Here is a 24448-nt window from a genome sequence, read left to right as displayed (position 1 = left end):
TGTATTATGGGGAGCTTCTTTAGTAGGATTGGTTAAAATAAATAAAATATCTCAGCTTTCTGAGATAAAGCTATTATAGATAGGCTTGCAATTTGGAAAACCACTAGATTCTATTCTTCTTCATTCTGGGATACAGAAGATTTATAATGGACAGTGCTCAGAAGAGGCACCAGTTTTCACCTGTCCAGCACCACACTCCATAGTTCCTGATTCATAAAAAAACACATGGGGCAGTCATGGAGAGCAAGCACCACCCCTGTCCCCCAGCTTCCCACTTTGGCTCCATACCGCAGAGGTTCTACTCAAAGGAAGGTCAGAGCAAGCTCGATGTCCGTTAACAACCTGCTGCTGTCAAGGGGCCGAACTTCAAGTGGATCAGAGTATTGAGTAAATTTTATCCCAAGTACAGTTGAAGTCAGCTAGCAGTTAGTGAAGTCTGACAGCTTGATGTAATAGCAATACAAAGAGACTAGCCAGAAGTTTATTAGGGAGAGCAGGGAAAGAAAGAGACTAAAGAAAGCTAAAAAAATTTCCAGTCATCGCTGGTGGTCAGGAAGTCTGTGCATAGTCAAGGATCTTCCATCTGAGGAGTGACGGGAGAGACAGCTTTTGAGATAAAAGTCCTTAGCTGAATATGAAGGAAACTCACAAACTTCTTCAACAGACTTCTTTTAGAAGTCTCCAAGCCACACAGGGATGCTATGATAAAAGGGAGGGGGCACTTACTAGCTCAGAGGGCTTAAGCACAACCTTGAACCAATCAGGGGCTGGCAACTAAACAGAATTGATCATGTGACAGGCCCTAGGAAGATAAGCTTGAGATAAAAACGAAGAAGAGAAATTTGAGCATGACATCGCACACGGCACACTTGAAGGGAAATAGCTTTTCTGAACCACCACAGTCAAATAACATATAAAGAAGCAAACAACATCAATAAGCTTGGAAGAGGGGATCGGTATGTAGAGTTACTACAATATATTTCCTTCTGAAGTTTTCAACAAAAAATTACCAGACGTACAAAGAAGAAAACTCAGTCATACACAAGAAAGGAAAAAGCTGCCAGTAGGCTCTACCTTTGAGGAGGCCCAGGTGTTGGTCTTACCAGGCAAAGACATCAAGGTAGCTATCATAAATATATTCAAATAATTAAAGAAAATTATGCTCAATTAAAGTTATGACAATGTCTCATTAGATAAAGAAGATCAATAAAGGGATATAAAGTGTAATAGACCAAAATGGAAATTCTGGAGTTGAAAAATATAATAATAGCCCAAATAAATATTTTGCTACAGAGGCTCAACAATAGGCTTGAGCTGGCAGAAGAAAATAGCAAAACACTTACAAATCTAAACTACAAATATTATACAACAGAGAGGAAAAGAATAAAAAAAGGACAGATAGAGAAATATTAGACATTATTAAATATACCAATATAAAAATAATAAGAGTTCCAGAAAAAGATGAAATAAAGGAGAATTTAAAATGTTCAAAGAAATAATTGTCATCAACATGCCAAATTCAATGCAAAACATTCTTCAACACACCCAAGAAGTTCTTCACAAACAGATCCACACTTAGACACATCATATTCAAAAAGAAATCTTGAAAGCAGCAAGAGAAAATGACTTATCATGAACAAGATAATTCCAATAAGATTAATGGTCAATTCCAAATCAGACAAAATGGAGGCCAAAAATCAGTACGATGACATATTCAAAGTGCCAAAAGGAAAGGAGGGAAAAAAAACTCAATCAGGGCTCTTATATCCATCAAATTACTTTAAAATGAAGCTAAAACAAAGTCGTAGGTTGAAGCTCCATCCTGCAATGTGACTATATTTGGAAATGGGAACTTTATGGTGGTAATTAAGATTAAATGAGGGCCCTTATTCAATAGGATTCACGTCTGTATAAGAAGAGGACAAAGTGTGCACTCACGTTCTCGCTCTCTCTTTCCCTCTCTCTTTCTCTCTTTTTCTATTTCTCTCGAGTTCTCTCTCTGTGGATGTGTGTGGGTGTGTCGTGTGAGGGTGCGTTGAGAAGGCAGCCAGATGCAAGCCAGGAAGAAAGCCCTCAGTAGAAACTGACCATGTTAGACTTTGTTATTGAACTTACAGCATCCATAACTGTGAAAAAATAAACACTGTTGTTTAAGCCTTCAGTCTGTGGTATTTTGTTATGGCAGCTCAAGCTGACTAATACACCAGATAAACAAAATCTGGAAGAATGTGTTGCTAGCTGACTTGCCTTACAAGAAGCACAGAGGAAGTTCTTTGGGCTGAAAATGAGTGACATGTGAGAATAATTTGAATCCATGCAAAAAACAAATAGTGTCATTAAAGATAATTATATATAAAATTGTAGAAAATAATATAATGGGATATTTCTTCTACTTCTTTCTTACATGTTTTTAAAAATTTTTTAAAGCATTATGAGGGCTGGGTGCGACAGCTCAAGCCTATAATCCCAGCACTTTGGGAGGCCAAGGTGGGTGGATCACGAGGCCAGGAGTTTGAGACTAGCCTGGCCAACAAAGTGAAACCCTGTCTCAACTGAAAATATAAAAAATTAGCCAGGCATGGTGGCGGGTTACTGTAATCCCAGCTGCTTGGGAGGCTGAGGCAGGAGAATCGCTTGAACCCAGGAGGCAGAGGTTGCAGTGATCCAAGACTGTGCCACTGCACTTCAGCCTGGGTGACAGCATGAGACCCCGTCTCAGGGAAAAAAAAAAAAAAAGGCATTATGTGTATAATTGTGTTGTGTGTCTATATCATATGGAAATGCAATGTATTGGAAAATAATAGCTCAAGAGGAAAGGGATGGGGCCAAAGCTGCACAGCAGTAAGGAAGACAGAAGATGATGATGCAGACCCAAGCTAGGAAATACAGTACTAAAAATTCTCTCTCACTCTCTGTGTGTGTGTGTATGTGTGTGTGTGTGTGTGTGTTCTTTCTTTCCTCAGCTTCCTTTAAAAGACATAAAATATTGCTGAAGCTAAATTAATGTAAACTGAAGGTGGGTTCTGATAAGATGTATCTTGTAAGCATTAGTCAATGAATAAAAAGATGAATAACAATGAATAACAATCATAAAATAAAACTGCATTAAACACTGAAATCTTGGGGCAGAGCAAGATGGCCGAATAGAAACAGCTCCAGTCTCCAACTCCCAGCACGAGCGACACAGAAGACTGATATAAATGATGAATTGATGGGTGCTGACGAGTTGATGGGTGCAGCACACCAACATGGCATAAGTATACATATGTAACAAACCTGCACGTTATGCACATGTACCCTAGAACTTAAAGTATAATAAAAAATAAAAAAATAAAAAATAAAAACATTGAAATCTTATTCAAGAAAAGATTCACTTCATGTGAAAGAAGGCAGTAAATAAGGAACAGAAGAATGAGAAAAAACATGAGACATAGCAAACTAAAACCAAAATGGCAGATGTCAATGTAATCAGATGGGTAATAGCATCCAATATAAGTGATTTAAGCAATCCCATAAAAAAGCATAATTTTAAACTGAATAAAGAAAGAAGATCCAACGATGCTGTCTTCAGCAGATATACTTTAGATTAAAAGGTACAAATAGGGTGAAAGCAAAAGAGTGGAAAAATATGCCACGAAAACAGCACTTACAAGAGAGCTGGAGTGGCTGTAGAAAGATCAGGGGAAACTTTAAAACAATAGGCCAGGTGCAGTGGCTCACACCTGTAATCGCAGCACTTTGGAGGCCAAGGTGGGCAGATCATGAGGTTGGGAGTTTGGGACCAACCTGGCCAACATGGCGAAACCCTGTCTCTACTAAAAAGTACAATAAATAGCTGTGCGTGGTGGCACACGCCTGTAATCCCAGTTACTTGGGAGGCTGAGGCAGGAGAATCGCTTGAACCCAGGAGGTAGAGGTTGCAGTGAGCCGAGATTGTGTCAATGCACTCCAGCCTGGGCGACAAGAGCGAAACTCCATCTCAAAAATAAATAAATAAATAAATAAATAAATAAATAAATATTAATAGGTATAAAGACAATTTATATTTATAAATATATCAGGAAGACATAACATTTATAAATATATACACATTCAACAACAGAGCTCCCCCAGTACTGACAGAATTAAAGGGAAGAATAGACAAGTTAACATTAATACTTGATGACTTCAGCATCGGACATTAATCATTAGAACAACTAGGCAGGTCAGCAAGGATGCAGAAGACGTGTGCAACACTATAAACCCAACAGGACCTAAGAGACATTTATAGAGCACTCCAGCCAACAACAGCAGAATACACATCCTTCTCAAGCACACATGAACATTGTCCAGGATAGACATGATATATAATAAAACAATCCTCAATAAATACAAAGTATGTTCCCTCATCACAACAGAATTAAATTAGAAATACATAACAGAAAAGAACTTGAGAAATTCAGAAATCAGTGGAAATTAAGTAGCACCTCTTAAAATGACCAATGCATTGATTGAGAAATTACAGGGAAAATAAATAATACCTTAAGATAAATAAAAAGAAAAACACAACTTAGCAAAACTTATGGGACACACCTAAAATAGTGTTTTGAGGGAAAATTATACCTATAAATGCCTACATTAAAAAGGAATAAATACTTTAAATCATTTAGCTAACATTTATTTCATGTTAGGAAACTAGAAAATAAAATGAAATAAACCAAAATAAAGCAGACAAAAGGAAATAATAAAGAATGAAATAGAAATTAATTAGAGTTGAAAATGAGAGAAATTCAATGAAATAAAAGCTCATTAAAGATCAGCAACTCTGACAAACCTTTAACTAGATTAGTTTAAAAGAAAAAGGACTCAAATTACTAAAATAAGAAATAAAAGAGGGGACATTACTACCAATATCATGAAAGTGCAAAGTATTATAAAGTAACACTATGATAAACTGTATGCCAACAATTTAGATAACTTAGATGAAGTGGGGGAAAATCCTAGAAATATACAAACTGTAAGAAATGGTAAATAGATTTATTAGAAGAAATTGAATCCCAGAGAGAAAATCTCAAACCCAAATGACTTCACTTATGATATCTACCATTCAAAGAATTACTACTAATGTTCACAAAATCTTCCCCCAAAAAAGAAGAGTAGGAGGCACTTCTGAACTCATTATTTCAGTCCAGTATTACTCTGATACCAAAGCCAGAGAAAGAAAATTGTAGAAAAGGAATTGTATACTTTTTAATCTGGACAACATGCCCCAGACACTTTTTGCCCTTCTCTCCCGACTAGACTATAAACCTTTGGAAAGGTAAACAACGAAGGAGAACCCTGAAAGTTTAGGAGAAGCAGGTGCACTGGTCTGGGAGAAAATGTATAGCTACAAGTTTTCTTGTCACCACTCCCAATAGTTGAAGGCCACACAGAGCCAGTGTTTTATGACCCTCAGTCTAGCAATCAAGTGGGATGATTTCCCCTCCATATGTAACGGTGTTCCTCTGACAAAATCAGGCAAGTTTTACCAAGGTAAAAAGATATCAATTATTAAGACTGCAGGAAAAAAAGTCATCTTCAGGGAAAGTCGTCTCATCCCCTGCTGGGCCCAAGACTACCCTACCCACCCAGTGCCACCAGTGCAGGCAGCCTGGATGAAAAGCAAAACACAATAGATCAAAAGCGTGCTGAGAAGGAAATTCATAACACTAAATGGTTTCTCTAGAAAAAAAGAAAATACTCAAATTAATAAGTTCCAAACTAAACTGGAAGCAATGGGAAGGAATGAGTAATAAAGATAGTAGCAAAAATGAACAAAGTTGAAAATATAAAACAAGAGAAAATCAATGAAACCAAACACTGGTTTTTTTCAAAAAAAATCAGTAAGTTGATAAACTTACAGTAAATGTGACAAAGTAAAAAGAGAAACAACACAAATCACCAATATGAAAACTGAGATGGGATGTCACTTCAGACATTACAGCCATTAAAAATAACATATGACAAAATATGAATATCTTTATTCTCATAAATTTAATAATGTAGAAGAAATAAACCCGTCCCTCAGAAACCAAGCTATCAAAAATCAAGATGAAATAGATAATCAATATTGCAACCAAGCATCAAAGCAATTGAATTTATACTTTAAAACTCCTTAAAATAATTTCCAGAACAAGACCATTCTGCAGGGAAGTCTATCAAACATCTAAAGAACATTTAACATCAGTTTTACTCAATCTCTTTGGAAAAATATCAGATGAAGAATTATGTCCTAATTCGTTGATGAGCCCAGTATTACCTTGATATCAAAACGAGACAAATATAGTACAAAAACAGAAAACAATGGACTTACATCTGTGGTTATCTGTTGTATTCCTACCTCACACCATACACAAAAATAAACTTAAAATCATGGACCTGAAGGTAAGATCAAACACCATAAAACTTTTAAAAGAAAATACAGGCCGGGCGCGGTGGTTCAAGCCTGTAATCCCAGCACTCTGGGAGGCTGAGGCAGGCAGATCACCAGGTCAGGAGATCGAGACCATCCTGACTAACACGGTGAAACCCCGTCTCTACTAAAAAATACAAAAAAACTAGCCGGGCATGGTGGCAGCGCCTGTAGTCCCAGCTACTCGGGAGTCTGAGGCAGGAGAATGGCGTGAACCCAGGAGGCAAAGCTTGCAGTTAGCCGAGATCCAGCCACTGCACTCCAGCCTGGGCAACAGAGCGAGACTCCGTCTCAAAAAAAAAAAAAAAAAAAAGAAAGAAAATACAGGAGCAACCCTTCCTGCCTTGGATTAGGCAATAGCTTCTTAGCTATAACCACAAAAACAAATGGTAGAAGAAAAAAATAGTTACATTGCACTTAATCAAAATTAAAGCTTTATATTTAAAATGATACCATAAAGAAAATGAAACAGCAATCCAGAAAATAGGAGAAAATTTTTGCAAATCGTTTATCTGATAAATGCCTTATATCCAGAATATATGTTTAAAACAACACAACTGAAGAATAAAGAGACAATTCAATTAAAAACGGATTATCTGAATAGTCATTTCTGTAAAAATATAATAAATAGCCAATAAGCACATGAAAAGATGCTCAACATACTTAGTCCTTACGGAAATTCAAATCGAAATCACAATAAAATACCACTTCACACCTACTAGGATGCTATAATAAAATAGAAAGTTGCAATTGTGAAAGACGTGGAAAAATTGTAACATGTATCTTGCCGGTGGAGATATAAAATGGTGCAACCTCTTAGAAAACAGCTTAGCAGTCTTTCCAAAGTTAAATATAGATTAATCTTACTAATCAGTAATCCCTCTCCTAGAAATGAAACGTGCTCACAGAAACACTTGTAGACAAATGTTCACAGCAGCATTGTTCATAGTAGATAAAAATTGGAAACACTGTAAATGCCCATCAAATGAAGAAGGGGTGAACAAAAGGTGATATATCCATACGGTTGAGTATCGTTTGACGATAAAAAGGAATGAAGTGATGATTGATGCATGCCACAACATAGATGGATCTTGAAAACACACTTTGTGAAAGAATCAAAACACAAAAGACCACAAATTATAGGGTCCTATTTATTTGAAATGCCAGAGAAGGCAAATCTACAGAGACACAAAATGGATTAGAGATTGCCCACGCTGAAGTTGGAGTGAATGGGACGTGGCTGCTAGTGGTGCAGGATTTCTGTTTCAGGTGATCAAAATGTGCCCAATTTTATTTTGATGATATTGGCACAACTCTGAATCTAGTTAAAAAACATTGAACTGTACACTTTAAATAGGTGAATTTTATGGTATTATATTTCAATAAAGCTGTTAAAGAAAAGTGGCTAACATTAGGTTCCATGAAACCAGCATTACTATTCAAGTTATTTTAAACTACCAAATAAAATAAATTGAGATAATATTTTAACATTTATGTACCACTGTTCATTTTGCTCTTAAGTTAGCAAATGTTCTTCAGGCTGCAGCATAAAATTTGCGGAGAGTCACCCTGGGCTGCCATTATTTCCGTGTTTGAAACTTCAGGAAAGGCTATCCTGAAGAGGTCAGCGCCTCCACTGATGACCCAGCTGCCTCCTGGCAAGTTGTGCTGTGACCGTCTTCCACTCCCGCCTTGGATGGCCCAGATGTGGGCTGTGAAGCCACCCACTTCTGTCTTTCTGCACTTCACGCTTGCTTCCCCTCCATCTCCTGGGTCCAGCTCACCTCAGAACCAAGAGTCTTCTGCTGATGGCGCCTGGGAATCACCACTTTCTTGGCAAGAAGGATCCATGCAGTGTTTCTCATCAAGGAGTAAGGGGCGTGCGTCTGCATTTCTGTTCGCATCGTATTTCTTCCTACTTTCTATTGCTTTTTCTTGTTTTTGCCTGCATTCCTTTTATTTGCCTATCATATTTTCTCATTTTTTGTTTACTTTAATATTAGCTCAAACTCCAGTTTCATTATGAGGTTTTCCTTGGTTACTGTAGTGTACCATGAGTTCTCAGTTCTCTGTTTTATTGCACACATTGGTGTTCTGCTTGTCTGGCGCAGACCATAAACTGCCTGGCACTGTGTCAGCGTTCCTGAGTGTGTACTTTGTGCCTAACACTGTGATAAGAGCTTTCCATTTGCCTTGAGGTTTAATCATGCAAGTTGATATTGTTCTCCTTGTGAGCAGGCAAGCAAGCCATTCTGACAGCTTCCATTCTCTTCTATGATTCTGTATGTATCAAAATGCTCCCAGAATTTTATTACACCAAAGTTAGGGCTCAGTAAATTCTGGTGAATTGGTTTAATTACTGGCTTGTTTTCTGTTTTTCTGTTTTTTTTTTTTTTTTGTCTTTGATTAAAGTCCTGAAGAAAGCTTTTATTAAATTGATAAAAGGTTGTTTACTCACTGCCATATTTCAGTGATTTCCAGTGACTTTTTTTCTTTGTATTTTTTAATTAATACACTGTTTTTACAGCAGTTTGGGGTTTACAGAAAAAATAAATAGGAAATACAGAGAGTTAACATATATTCACTAACCCCCTCAACTCACCATTTCCCCTATTATCAACATTTTGCATTAGTGCGATAGATTTGTTACAACTGATGAGACACTACTGATAGCTTATTAACTAGAGTGCATAGTTTACATTAGGGTTATCCCTTGTGTTGTACATTCTATGGGTTTTGGCCAAAGGTATATTGACACGTATCCACCATTACAGTGGTATACAGACTCATATCACTACCCTAAAATTCCTATATATTCCACCTATCAATCTCCCTCCATCCCCGAAAACCCCTTGCCTTCTCCAGGATGTCATATAATTGAAATCATACAGTATGTAGCCCTTTAAGATTGTTTTCTTTCACCCCATGCAGTAAGTTTCCTCCGTGCCTTTATGTGGCTTGATAGCTCGTTTCTTGTTCGTCGCTGAATGATTTTTTATTGCATGTATTATCAGAGTTTGTTTATCCTTTCAGCTGCCAAAGGACATTTTGGTGGCTTCTAAGTTTGGGTAGTTATTAATAGAGCTTCTATAAACCTATATACAGCTTTTTCTCTAGACATATGTTTTTAACTTGGGTAAATACCAAGAAGGACAAGTGCTGGATTATAGGACAAGGAGATGTTTAGTCTTAGATGAACCTGACAAACTATCTTCCAAAGTGGCAGCCCACTTGCATTCCTATCAGCAACGAATGAGTTCCTGCTGCTCCACATCCTCTCCAGCCTTTGGCGTGGTCAGGGTTCTGGATTTTGGCCATTCCTGTAGGTGTGTAGTGGTGTCTCATGGTTGTTTTAATTTGTGTTTTGCTGCTGACACATGATGCCGAGCATCGCTTCGTATGCTTATTTGCCATCTGTATGTCTTCTTTGATGACGTGCCTGTTCAGGTCTTTTTTTCTACTTTTTAAATTGTGTTGTTTTGTTGTTGAGTTGTAAGAGTTCTTTGTATATTTGGATCCAGTCCTTGATCGGATATTTGTTTTGCAAACACTGTTTTTTACAGTCGATAGTTTATTTTCATTATCTTATCCATGTCTTTTGCAAATCAGAAACTTTTAATTTTAGTGGAGCTCAATTTAACTTTTTCTTTCATGGAAAGTGCTTTTGGTGTTGTATCTAAAAATCTTCACCAAACACAAGTTTCTGAGAATTTTCCTGTGATACCTTGTAGGAGTTACAGTTGTGTACCTTAGAATATGATCTATTTTGAGTTAGTTTTGTGAACAGTGAAAATCTGTGTCTTTTTTTGGGCATATTGATGTTTAACTTTTTCAGTACCGTTTGTTGAAAAGCCTCTCTTTGCTCCATTGGAATACCTTTGCTCCTTTGTCAAATATCGGTTGACTCTATTTTTGTGGATTCATTTGTAGGCTCTCTATTCTGTTCCCTTGACTGTCTCTCTCTCTCTCTCTTTTTTCCACTATCACACTATCTTGATTGTCATTGGCAGTGTCAGTTCTCTGACTGTTGTTTGTATCCTTCAATATGGCACTGGTTATCTTGGGTCTTTGCCTTCCATATGAACTTTAAAATCAGTTTATCCCTATCCATAAAATAGCATGCAGGGATTTTCATCAGGCTTTCATTGGATGTATAGATCAAGCCGGGAAGAACTGACACCTTGACAATGTTGTCTTCCTATCTATATACATGGAACATCTCTCCATTAATATAGATTTTATTTGATTTTTTCATCAGTTTTACAGTTTTCCTAATATGGATCTTGCATATATGTATTTTGTTAGATTTACGCCTTGAGTATTTCATATTTGGATGTGAATGAAATTTTGTTATTAATTTCAAATTCCAATATTCTTTGCTAATATGTATTACATACATGTATTATATAAAGCAGTTGATTTTTAAACATTAACCTTGTATTCTGCAACCTAATTATCACCACTTACTCGTTCCAGGAGGTTTTGTTCTTGTTTTTGTTGTTGTTGAATCTTCAGAATTTTCTACAGACAATCTTACCATCTGAGAACAAGGACAGTTTTATTTCTCTATCCAATATGCATGCCTTTTATTTCCTTTACCTGTTTATTGCATTAGCAAGGATTTTCAGGGTAATGTGGAATAAAAGTGGTAAGAAGAGTGGCCACCTCACACGTCTGTAGTCCCAGCTACTTGGGCGGCTGAGGCAGAAGAATCGCTTGAACTCGAGAGACAGAGGTTGCAATGAGCCGAGATTGCGCCACTGCACTCCAGGCTGGATGACAGAGGGAGACTCGTCTCAAAAAAAGAAAAAAAGAAAAAAAAAATGAAAAAGAGTGGTCGCATTTGCTTTATCTCTGATTTGGGGTGAGATGCATCCAGTTTCTCATCGTTAAGTATGATGTTAGCTGTAGGATTTTGCAGATATTTTTCATGAAGTCAAGGATGTTTCCCTCTGTTCCTAGTTTGCCATGTAAATGAATCTTATTTTCTTTGTCAACAGGCAAGTCATTCTAATAACTTTTTTTCTGTGATTCCATATATATCAAAATGACCGCAAAATTCCATTATTACACAAAATTTAGGGCTTAATGAAGTCCTATTAATGAAATTATTAGTTTATATTTTCTTTTTCTTCTGTTAACTTGATTAATTACTGAATTAATTAAATATAGTAAAAAGCTTTCTGTATACTCACTGCCACACATTGGTGGATTTCAGTGATTTTTTTTTTCTTAGTATTTGTCTTCAACTGAAGCCTCTAAGTTAGAATTTCCCAATATATCTTCTGATAAATACACCACCTTACTGACAGCTCTGAGAAACTTGGTAGCAAAGAATCCTGACGAATTCTGCCAAATATACTCCATTGTGGAACTTACCTTTCACTTTTCAGCCACAGACATTCCATGTATTTAGTGATCCACAAAATACATCTTGAGTTACCCTTCTAGTGGTTGTGTCCAGGTCAGAGAACACATAAGGAACAGATACTTTTCTTTCTCTACTAAATATATCTTCAGGCACACATGAGATATTGATACATCCTGCACAGCCAACTTCCTTTCTGAACTTATAGTCTGGATTATTTCTGAGACAAGGTGAAGTGTATTCCAGCTGTGGATGTAGGTGAATAGCGAATATTGAATTTGATAGAATTACTCTATGGCGAGTTTTGAAAAAAATTAGAGCCACTCCTTGCTCCTCACAAGACAGGGGAGGTAGAGAAACTGAATAGCCAGTTGTGTCACTGGGACCCAATCGCGGCTCATTTCTGGGCCTCTCTCATTTTATCTTCAGAAGAATCAGTTTCCAGTGCCTCCCCAGCTCTGGTGTGGTGCCTGCCTGCACCTCCGTTCTGACCAGTTACGCCTGTCCTCCCCTGGCCCTGACTCAACAAGTGTGCGTCTCGGGGCTGGAGCCACTGACATCCCATTGCCAACTAGACTGGCAGGAGCTGTCAGGAGTGAAGCAGAAAATGTTATGTCGGCTTTTTCAGAGTCTTGAAAAAAAAAAAAAAAAAAAAACCATTCTGTGAGGGTAACATCTAACATCTTTTCCCTTTTAACTCTATAAAATACAATGTAGCTTATAACCTAGTGATTCCCAGTAGAATATGTATTTATATTTTAAAAAGCTTTAAGAATTTTTTAACATACTGGGGTTCTCATTGAAGTACTTATGGCAAATCATAATATAAAGTAACAGCCTCGCTCTGTGGCTGGTTACCTTATTATAGGGTCATAAAACGAGTAAGAATAAAATTGGAGGGGAACTTGGAGGTCATTGGCCTGACTTTCAAAGCAGAGCGGGAATCCTTCAGGCTTTCTTGTGGGGATCATTCACCCCTGCCCGAACTCCTTCAGCAGGGCAGCTTTACAGCCTCCTGCTACCGACTGTGCCCCTTCCATCGCCAGGCACAAGGATGACACAGTCCTAGTCCGGAGCCGCCTTGCCTTTCTCCAAAGCCCTGACACTAACCCGCAAAGATAGAGCCCATTTTCATCTTGGCTTAAGATCGACCTTCTCACTGCCAGGGTTAGCTAGTCATAAGGTGCCCCTAATACCAACAGAAGATTCATCTCTAACGCTGGACAGAGAGCCCTCCGCTAACCTCAGGCACAGGCTTACTCCTAACCCGAGGCTTGAAACTTCATCAGCCTTCTCTGTTTCTACACCTGTTCATGAACTCTACCTCACTGAAACCGCACACACCCAGGAGGCAGCAGCCAAGCTGAGGCCCAAATCTCATGTCCTCTGTTGTTTCCCTAAGGGGTCTCATGGTGCTGTTCCCAGGGCCCTCAACCTAAGCACGCAAATGGGCGATCTGGTGGGCTCATTATAGATGCAGATTCCTGAAGCTGCCGACTTAAGGACTCTGGGGTCAGGAGTATTTGTTTGTTTGTTTCTGTGACCTTATGTAAATGATTGAAGTAAAGGTATCCATGCTTTATGGACCAGGGTCAGGAGGCTAGACCCTGATCACGGACGGACTCGCACCCTCCTCAGCACAGCTGGCAACGGTAGTCGTAATGGTTCCTATCCCCGCTATGAGGAATGTGCTCCATAGCACCCTTAATAGAGGGGCTCAGCAGCGTCGCCTCCATCTACCTCCACAGGAGCTTACCAAACAACCCATGCAGAATCCAAATATTCCTCCCTCTGATTCCCAAGTGATCCTGCCCCATTTTCCTAGAATCGTGAAACTGCAAGATTGCAAGGGCCCTTAAAGGCCTCCTGATTCAACCAAGCTTTTACCCATTTAGTTTTGCTCTGTTACTACAAAGTATAAAACACGCTATTTTGTGTTTCAATTTGTAGTGCTCTTGGACACTGTTCAACTCCTTGAGATATGCCATCGTTGTGAGCCATAATGCTATTTTATCTGATAAATATTTATCAAGTGCCTACCATGTGCTCAGTCCACTGTGCCAGTCCACAGCAGAGAACATCACAAAGTAGACAAGTCCCTGTACTCTTTCAGAAATTTAATTTTATGCTCCATTGTTTTAATTGAGATCTTATTTTTATGGAGGAAAATAACTAGTCAAAAAGAATGTTAAAGCTATCTATGCTTTGACAAGAAATGTCTACTAATGCCTGTTTGGAGTCACTTTGCATTATAAAGTCAGACTTTGTAATAAAGTGGCAGAAAACATTAGATGTGCTCAGACAGAGAGATAGACACCATGAAGCTGTGTGGCTGTGGGAACACCTGTAGACAGCAGAATGAGTGTGCCTAGTGTGGCCTGAGGTCAGAGGCCAAATGTCATCCTCAGCAAGGACCTCAAGGTCAGAGGGCATGGCCCATGTGTCTCCACTTCTGGTATCTAAGTGGTGTGCTGAGAGCTCAGAGGGACCTGGGTCGGTGTTGGAGGATGGATTAAGGATGGGTAGATGCACGGCATACTACACAGCATGTACGCATGCGTGGATGCAGCTGGACGCCATGATCCTAAGGGAGCTAACACAGAAAGAAAAAAACAAATACTGCATGTTCAGACTTGTAACTGCTAGCTAAACAATGAGTACACACAGACATAAAGATGGAAACAATAGAAACTGGGGGCGACACAAACAAGGAAGGAGAGAGTGGGGCAAGAGCTGAAAAACTATGGATTAGGTGCTACAGTTGCTGTATGGGTGATGGGTGCACTAGAAGCCAAACTTCAGCACTATGCAATACACCCATGCAACAAACCAGCCCATGTTCCACCTAATCTAAAATTTAAAAAAAATAGGATTGGTAGATGAATGAATGGAAGATGATGGATCAGAGTCTAATTTTCATTAGAGCAGAGATGATCAAGCCTTTTTAAAATTTACCATGCCAGATTCATCTCTTAAATGGTAAAGAAAGAAGAAAACGAATTATTTTACTCTTAATTCTTATCCTAAAGAAAGAATGAATCCAATGGCTGATGTAAAAGCGAGATCCTGGGAGAAGGAGTTGTTGGGTCCTTAGGACTGGAGCACCTGGCCTGATATACAGTGGGGTGTTTCTCTTCCCACACTGTTTCCATTGCATCCCAGGACAAAGGTTCTTGGTCGTCTGTAACCAGACCATAGGACAAGGTAAGAAATACTAAATGAGGCCGGGCGCGGTGGCTCAAGCCTGTAATCCCAGCACTTTAAGAGGCCGAGATGGGCAGATCACAAGGTCAGGAGATCGAGACCATCCTGGTTAACCCGGTGAAACCCCGTCTCTATTAAAAAATACAAAAAACTAGCCAGGCGAGGGGCGGGCGCCTGTAGTCCCAGCTACTCAGGAGGCTGAGGCAGGAGAATGGCGTAAACCCGGGAGGCGGAGCTTGCAGTGAGCTGAGGTCCGGCCACTGCACTCCAGCCTGGGCGACAGAGCAAGACTCCGTCTCAAAAAAAAAAAGAAATACTAAATGAATAATGATTGAATGATGACCTTACTCAGCCCCCTTTTCCATCTAGCTAATTCCTACTTATCTCTGAGATGTCAGCTCAGCTGCTACCCCTTTTGACATCCCCTGTGAGTCCAGGACAGACGGAGCACACAGCGATTCCCTCCACCAGAATATTCATCTCACTGTGGAATAACTATCATCCCCACTGTTAGAATAAAGGACAGCGGTGATGCTTACCCCATGGATTATCCCATTATCACGACAATGCCCCTAACAGAACCAATGTCAGTGAGTAACTGTGGGACGTGGGAATGCATCCTGCACAGCCTCGGTGCTGAAGCTGGTATTGCAGCTTAGTCTGAAATGCCAACAAGTCATGGTAGAGGTGACCTTATGTAAATGATTGAAGTAAAGATATCCGTGCTTTATGGACCAGGGTGGTATCTGCCACCCACCTGTATGTGGAGGTGCACTGGAGGGTCCTCTAGGCAGAGCTAGGGTCATTCACTAAAGCCCCTTCAGTCCTGCTTCAACACAGGCCCTCAGTGGAAGCCGAGCCCTCGCATTCCCGGTGGAGATGCCTTGTCCTAAGCTCATGCTGCAGGGCCCTTCAAAGAGCATTGTTCTTTCACCTCCTCATACTCAGAGACCAAGGCAGGCCTGTGTGTCTTATTTTGGGAAGCATCAGTTCAGCGTGAGCAAGATCCATCCTAGTAAAACAAACTCTTCAAAGAATGCAGGTTTTGTCAGCATGTGGTCACGACGCATGCATATTTTTTCCATAAACGTTTACTGAGTACATGGTAAGTGCCAAGAGATGGCTAGATGCTGGCCTTGTATGAGCAATCCACTCTTTATATATACTTTCCCTGAGAAGTAGGTGACATTATCTCTGCTTTAAAAATGAAGACAGCCAGGCGGGGCGGCTCATGCCTGACCAACATGGTGAAACCCCATTTCTACTAAAAATACAAAAATTAGCTGGGCGAGGGGGTGGGCATCTGTAATCCCAGCTACTTGGGAGGCCGAGGCAGGAGAATCTCTTGAACCTGGGAGGCAAAGGTTGCAGTGAGCCGAGATCATGCCATTGCACTCCAGCCTGGGTGATGAAGTGAGACGCTGTCTCAACAACAAACAAAAATGAAGGCACTGGGGCTGAGAAAAGTTAAATAAGTGGCATGGAGTACCCCACCCCATATTTGCATAATTCCAAAGTTTGTGCTCTGTCCTCTCCAAGGCAGGATCAGATCCCTTTTTTAACCATTAGAAGGAAGAGCCATGAACTATCTCCCTACACTGAGCAGCTCCCCACTGTTCCTAACCCTCCCCCACTCATTCTTTTGGCACCCCTACGTCCTACAAAGCCTCATCCCATGTGGTCTGGAAGTCCCCAAGGAGAGTCTCATCTGTGCCACGTGTCACCTACCTCGGAGACACTGTGGCCTTCTGCTTGGAGTCGCCCGCAGCACGCTGGGGTGAAGGTTCCTCTCTGAGCAGGGTCTCCGAGCCTCACTGCTTGGGCTTTGATGTCTTTGTGAGGCCCTAGTGCAGCAACTCTCAGTCTTAAGTCTAGACACCCTACACCCCATGAGACCCATCTCAGTCAACTTGGGCTGCTAAAGCAAACTATCATAGACTAGGGTGATTTATAAACAACACAAATTTGTCCCTGTTCTGGTGTGTGGGAAGTCTAAGATTGAGGTGCCAGCAGACCTGGTGTCTGGTGAGGGTCGGTTTCCTAGTTCATAGATGGTGTCCTTGCATGGAAGAAGGAGGGAGAGGTCTCTCAGGGGCCTCTTTTGTAAGAACACTGATCCCATTCGTGAGAACACCACCCTCGTTAACTCATCACCCTTCAAAGACCCCATCCCCAAAGGCTCATCTTGGAGGTCAGGATTTCAACATGTGAATTTGGGGGTCCACAAACATTCCATTCTTAGCGAGATCCAAACATGAGTCCACAGGGAGTATGCCTGGGGAGAGCTAAGGGACCCCACACCGTCACCCAACCTACTGTCCCTTGTGTTACTACAGCAGCCTGGCTGTGCTGCCTCAACCCTTCCTGCCTTCTCCAGCAAGCGCTTCAGTCCCTGTGAAAATAGATTTCTCTTGCTCCAACCATGTAACCTTTTAGGGTCTATCTTGGAACCTTGCTACATGAATATCATCTTAATATAGTTGAGGACACCCAGGTTCTGTACATACTACCAAGAACAGACAAGCAAAACGCTCCGTGTCCACTGCTGTCTGTAAAAGACAGTGCATAAAATGAGCTGGTTTGGGTTTAGCTCCTGTGCTCTTCGCTGCCCCCCTTCATGGTGAGGTTGTGTGAGGGTGGGAAAGCTCCAAGCACCAGAGTCCTGTCCTGAAGTGCAGTGGCAGCCACCTTCTCCCCTCTAGTCCCCCTCATGGGTGTCACTGCAGGATTTCCTCCATGTCTGCAGAGCACTCTGCTGTGGCTCTGCTCCAAGAGGTACCTTACATGGTGGCTGCTTCCTACTGCCAACGACGGTCACTTCCTGGGACTCATCACTTCCAGTCTTCAGTGGGCTCACTGTGAGCCTTGCGGTGACACCCTCAGCTCTCTGCAGCATATGGGCAGGGAGCTCCCAGCCCCTCTTCAGAAGCCCACTCTATTAGACAGGCCATGGATGCTGGATGAGCACGTTCTCTGGGAATCAGTGGAGCAACAAGGCGAAAATACCCCAGGAGAGAAGGGGGAGAGGACAGACAGACTCCGCACCCACAGGCAGGAGAGGAGCCCCGCAGACTCGAGTGAAGAGACCTTCTGTGGGTCCAGACCTCCAGTTACTGGACTGAGAAAAGAGTATCAAGAAGGGACAGTGTGGCCAGAGCATCAAGGAAGCGATGCCAGGGCTGGGGAGGATGGGCACCCGCTGCAGCCTTTCTGCTTCTGTACCTTGTACTGGTCCATGCTTGGTATGGCTTTGTTCTCACCAGCTGTAGACTGATGTGGGACAGGGTGGCCATGCATCCTCTGGGTCCTGACACACTTGCTTCTGCGAGTCAGGTCTCCTTTGCTCAACAAATGGCACTGGCCTGGTGAGACTGCTGCTGATGACAGCTGATGACATAACTGTCTGCAAGAACCTTGTGGCGTCTGGAAACACACACACGTGCATCCACTTTCATGCACTTCATTATGTCCAGCAGTGACGGATGCCTGAAATAAATCATCTGAGTTCTGCTGCCTGATTTGGTTGGAGATCTTTAATGGTCTACAGAAGCCAGCTAAGAAACCCATAAAGTATCCCTGAAGCATTTATGGTGTTTTTCTGAATATTTAATAGGAGCTGCTGGAAAACTTCTTCACACATTACTGAGACTGGTAGGTGGTTTGCTGTTTTATTTGAAGGACAATGTGTTTGGTAATCTTGCTTTGCATAAAATGCTTCTCTAAAGAAGAAAAGTTATATTGAAGGATGTCCTGGGGTGAGGACCATGATATAGAGAGCTTGGGTTGGGAATTCAAGCCGACAGACATGAGCAGTATCAATGACGGAGACACCCTCACAGACCATCCATCCCCCTAAGGTCTCTGCCTGGGGCTGCTCCTCCTGAATCTCCAGGACACGCAAAGTCACCCTTCAGTGTGCCCCAAAGGAGCTGCTTGGCCAGGCAAAACCCCTCTTGTGAAGAGCCCTCTCCAGGGTAGGGAAAGGAGCTCTGGGTAAGGAAGACAAAGTGGGGCAAGGTGTGGGGACTGGGCCTCGTAGAGAAGGTCTTGGAGTTCCTTTGTTACTCTCTTTCCCTGTTACTTCACAAGAGGAAAGGTAAAATCCAAGGAGCCAACAATCCCTGGATGTGTGTGTGGGGGAAAGATGGAGATAGACTCCTGAGGCCGGGTTTCTGGGACAAGAGCGTGTCCAGGCTGGTCTGACCCACTAAGTGGAGAGGCCATCCAGGCTTTGGAACTGAAGACCTGGGACTCAGGTGTGCATTTTCTAACTTGTGCTTGGTGACTTGCCTGAGCTTATATCTGTGTGCCTGGGTCGTATGTGTAGATCTCTATCCATCCTCAGAAGCTGGGCAGGGTGCAGCAGTCATGGCAAAAAGGGGTGGAGATCAGGGGAATGCTGGCCACCTCTGCTCATGAGGTCACGGCTGACATTTAGTGTCCACAGGGAGTAGAACAGTTCCATATTAAGATGGATTAAAGACAAACATAAGACCTAAAACCATAAAAACCCTAGAAGAAAACCTACGTGATACCATTCAGGAGATAGGCATGGGCAAAGACTTCATGGCTAAAACACCAAAAGCAATGGCAACAAAAGCCAAAATTGACAAATGGGATCTAATTAAACTAAGAGCTTCTGCACAGCAAAAGAAACTACCATCAGAGTGAACAGGCAACCTACAGAATGGGAGAAAATATTTGCAATCTATCCATCTGACAAAGGGCTAATATCCAGAATTTGCAAAAAACTTCAACAAATTTACAAGAAAAAAAACCATCAAAAGTGGGTGAAGGATAGAAACAGACACTTCTCAAAAGAAGACATTTATGTGGCCAGCAAACATATGAAAAAAGGCTCATCGTCATTGACCGTTAGAGAAATGCAAATCAAAACCACAATGAGATACCATCTCACACCAGTTAGAATGATGATCATTAAAAAGTCAGGAAACAACAGACGCTGGAGAGGATGTGGAGAAATAGGAACGCTCTTACACTGTTGGTAGGAATGTAAATTAGTTTAACCGTTGTGGAAGACAGTGTGACGATTCCTCAAGGATCTAGAACCAGAAATACCATTTGACCCAGTGATCCCATTACTGGGTATACACCCAAAGGATTATAAATCATGCTACTATAAAGACACATGCACACATATGTTTGTTGCAGCCCTGTTCACAACAGCAAAGACTTGGAACCAACCCAAATGCCCATCAATGATAAACTGGATAAAGAAAATGTGGCACATATGCACGGTGGAATACTATACAGCCATAAAAAAGGATGAGTTCATGTCCTTTGCAGGGATATGGATGAAGCTGGAAACCATCATTCTCAGCAAACTAACACAGGAACAGAAAATCAAAAACCACATGTTCTCACTCATAAGTGGTAATTGAACAATGAGAATGCATGGGCACAGGGAGGGGAACATCACACACTGGGGCCTGTTTTGGGGTGGGGAGGTAAGGGAAGGATAGCATTAGGAGAAATACCCAACCTAGATGACAGGTTGATGGGTGCAGCAAACCACCATGGGACATGTATACCTATGTAACAAACCTGCACATTCTGCATGTGTATCCCAGAACTTAAAGTATAATAAAAAATAAAAATAAAAAGTGACTAAACACACACACACACACACACACACACACACACACACAAAAGAAAGAGACACTGAGAACACAGGTGTGCAGAAGATGCAGCTGATTCATTTTTGATTACATGAATGTGACACTCACATCTTGGCCTTTACAAACAAATGCCCGAAGACAATGGCTGGAGTGGAAGCTGGGCTTCTGGTCCCAGGAGCTCACAGGTGATGGTGAGGACACCATTGGGACCAACACAGAGGCCAGGGAGGGCAGCAAGACCAGATCAGAAGCAGCCCGAGAAGTAGAAGTCCAGGAGCTGGGAGAACCCATGGAGGCTCTGTGATGACTGGGATAAGAGCTTCTCCCGATGGGAAACCTTGCTTCAGCAGCACAACCCACAACTGTTTAGAGGAATATTTACACCCACACCTGCTGGGGAAATGTCAGGGCCTTGGCAGATTGCTGTTTAGAGATTCCTGCAATCAGAGGGCTTCCCTCCCTACACTGCTTCTTTAGATGTTCTTACAGGATCTTCACTGCTCCTTATTCTTCCTCTCCCTCCACGTGTGCTGCTGGCCTATGCCATGCGAGGTCCTATTCCAGACTCAGGGTGCGGCAGCGACCAGGTAAGTCCTGGAACCTGCTGTCTTGGACTTTATAATCTAGGTGGAGACACCTTCAAAAAAGACAGGGAAATGAATGTACCAGTATGAAGTTTTAGATCAGGATCACCCCTTTGAAACCAGTAAATAAGATGTTATGTTATATACACACTTATCAGAAGGCCCATGTATCACGGGAGAACTTTTAACCTTGAAGACTGAAGAACTGCCCACTAAATCAGTTTATTTAACATGCTACTAAGAGACTATGGAGGGTGTGGACTGCTGGACAAAAATGGCTTCATATCATTGGCAGTCTCTGCATTACTACAAAAGGAAAGGCCCTGGCGATGCTGGGGAGGGGACAGACAACTCTTCCCTAAACAAACAAATTGGGGGATTTTTATGGCAAAACAAATGTGTGTGTTTACATATACACATTAAACAAATAGAATTACTTACATGTATTTTTAATCCTAATACACAGTATGATCCTTTAGAACTTAACTATCTCTAATTGATTGTTTGGGGGTTTTTATTGTTTTGTTTTGTTTTTTGTTTTTTGTTTTTTGGTTTTTTTTTTGAGACCTAGTCTTGCTCTGTTGCCCAGGCTGGAATGCCATGGTGTGATCTCCACTCATTGCAACCTTCGCCTCCCGGCTTCAAGCAATTCTCATGCCTCAGTCTCCTTAGTGGCTGGGACGTCAGGCGCCCACCACCATGCCTGGCTAATTTTTGTATTTTTAGTAAGAATGAGGTTTTGCCATGTTGGCCAGGCTGGTCTCGAACTCCTGACCTCATGTGATCCTCCCACCTCGACCTCTCAAAGTGCTGGGATTACAGGCATGAGCCACTATGCCCAGACTTTCTAATTGAGTTTTAAAGCCACAATAATATGCTGGCAAAGGCCCTTTATATAATTTTATTGGGGAAGGAGTACAAATACTTGTTTAATGACGACTTCATGAGTAACGCAGCTCACGTATGACTGGGGTGTTCACTTTGAGCTCTGGGGTGCAGTCGGTGCTCTTTCTGTAGCATCTCAAAGTAAAACAAATGAACCACCAGCAGCTTCTGTTACACCCTTCCACTCCCATCCCCTCCCACCCAGGAAGCCCAGAAACCCCCTGGACACTTACATACTTCCAAATGTCCCAAGGGCCAGGGATCAGTTTCTGCCCCCCGGGTAGGGGCCTCACAGCCCCCCAAGAGCAGGTGCACTGTGCTCCCTGGGGAGGCTCACTCACCATGCTGCACAGGCGCAGAGGTGCCCAGGAGCCTCAGCTAGTGCATGGCGCTCACCACTGAGCCATGACTATACTGCTGATGCTGGGTGCATCCCATCTCAGCCCTTTCGCCGTGGTCTGGAGCCTTAAGGGGGAGCTCCCAATCGCTATAACACCAGGGACTGTGCAGGCCGGGGCAGGAGCACTCATCCAGGCAGTCTAAGAAGGAGGGCTCCCCCATGGCTGGACCCAACCTCCCCTCTTCTTGCCCCAATAGCATCTGCTCCTCCAGGGCTTGAAGGCTGTGGGGAGGACAAAGCACCCCTTTCCTGAACTAGATGTGCAGGAAAGATGGCTCACAGTATCACCACTCTTTGGATCATTCAAAGCCATAATTTTTAGGAGCAGGCTGACCAAGGAGGCAGACCATGAGAAGCCCCGAGTTTACTGCCTGGTCGTCTCTGCTGCTGGCCTGCCTTCCCCAGAGCTTTCTAACCTCAGGGCTTCGTGACCTCCATGCACTTGGATTTGCCTAGGGCAACCCAAGGCCATCAGGGTTACTCAACATGTCTCCCCAACACATGCCTGCACTTTGGATCCAAGGGGAGCCGGGCAAGGAGTGCTGTCCCTGTCACCTCTAAGGGGTGCTGTTCCTTCCGTCTCTAAACTCCTAGGCGCTGCACCTTCCCTTCCCATTCTCAAGCAAGCTGCCAGCTTTGCACAGGAGTCTCTCGACAGAGAATAAAGCATTAAAGGCCTGGCTTAGCAAACTTCCCCACTAAAATTAGAATTGTTCTATTTTATTGTATTTATCTTTTGGCTATTTTTCCTCAAGAACCTTCATTATGCTCCTTAAAAAGCAAACAGGAATGAAAAGATGTGTAGAGTTCCAGAGCCTGCGAATGTATGGGGAGCTCAGCAAGCATGGGTTCAGGCCACCTTCCCTGACCGGGGCACTATGCCACCACGCAGTGCTGATAGCATCATAGCCGGAAGCGCCTCGGGCCATGCTTAGGAAGGCCACCCGGCCATTCATGGTGTTCATATGGACACGTTGGACCATTTTAACGCCAGTGAGGGTGACCAGATTTACTGCCTGGGGCCTGGGGGTGAAGCCAGCAGCCTTGAGCATTCTATTGAACACGACCCTGGCATCCACCCAGAAATTCCCAACAACTCCCAGTGGAGGTGCAGGACAACAGTGCATGTGGAAGTGCCATGCAAACTGCAGTCCTCACTAAATGTGAGCAGCAGTGGTCCATTACTATTACTGGTCACACCCTGTGAGGTCAGGGCTGTCTCCTAAACAGTCTGCCTCTCTAGAAGCCAGTAGACTGGAGATTCAGAGGCACACTTGGCTGTCTGAAGACATGTAGCCCTGGCTCTCCATGCCACTTCCCATGCTTCCTAGGTGAGCTTTGTAAAGTTTCTCATCTCAGTTTCCCAGCTGGGAAGCGAGAATGCTCACCGTCCTCATTCTCATCACCCGCCATTGTTAACACTGGCCACATGTTCACTCTGGGCCACACTCTGCTCTCAGGGACCCTTGCAGATGGAGCCATCCAACCTCCCCAGAATCCTCTGGATGGTGCTGTGTTCCCTTATTCCCATTCCACCGATGATGAAGCAGAGAGGTGAACACTGCTCAGGATGACATGGGAGGTACAAGTGCAAGGCTTGGGGGCCCACCTGGCTCAGAAAGAGCTCAGCTTTTTTTGTCATCTCCACACTCACCAGAGCTACTCCTGCTCGGTCTACCTGAGGACCAGCTTTGGAGAAGAGAAGAAGGGTAGAAAGCAACATGCACCTCAGCCTAGGTTTGTCCAGCCCAGGAGAAACCACTGTGTCCAGCCTCCTGGCTTCTGACTTGTGCTGTTTCCCCTCCTCCCATGCCTTTTGCATACACACACCCCTCTCACACACACACACCCCCTGGCTTCTGACTTGTGCTGTTTCCCCTCCTCCCATGCCTTTTGCATACACACACCCCTCTCACACACACACACCCCCGTGCA

The sequence above is a fragment of the Rhinopithecus bieti genome, unplaced genomic scaffold (assembly GCF_001698545.2).
Source record: "Rhinopithecus bieti isolate Rb0 unplaced genomic scaffold, ASM169854v2 scaffold_1452, whole genome shotgun sequence".
Taxonomy (NCBI): Eukaryota; Metazoa; Chordata; class Mammalia; order Primates; family Cercopithecidae; genus Rhinopithecus; species Rhinopithecus bieti.
The sequence above is the reverse complement of the archived record's forward strand: the minus strand, read 5'-3'. Positions refer to the sequence as shown.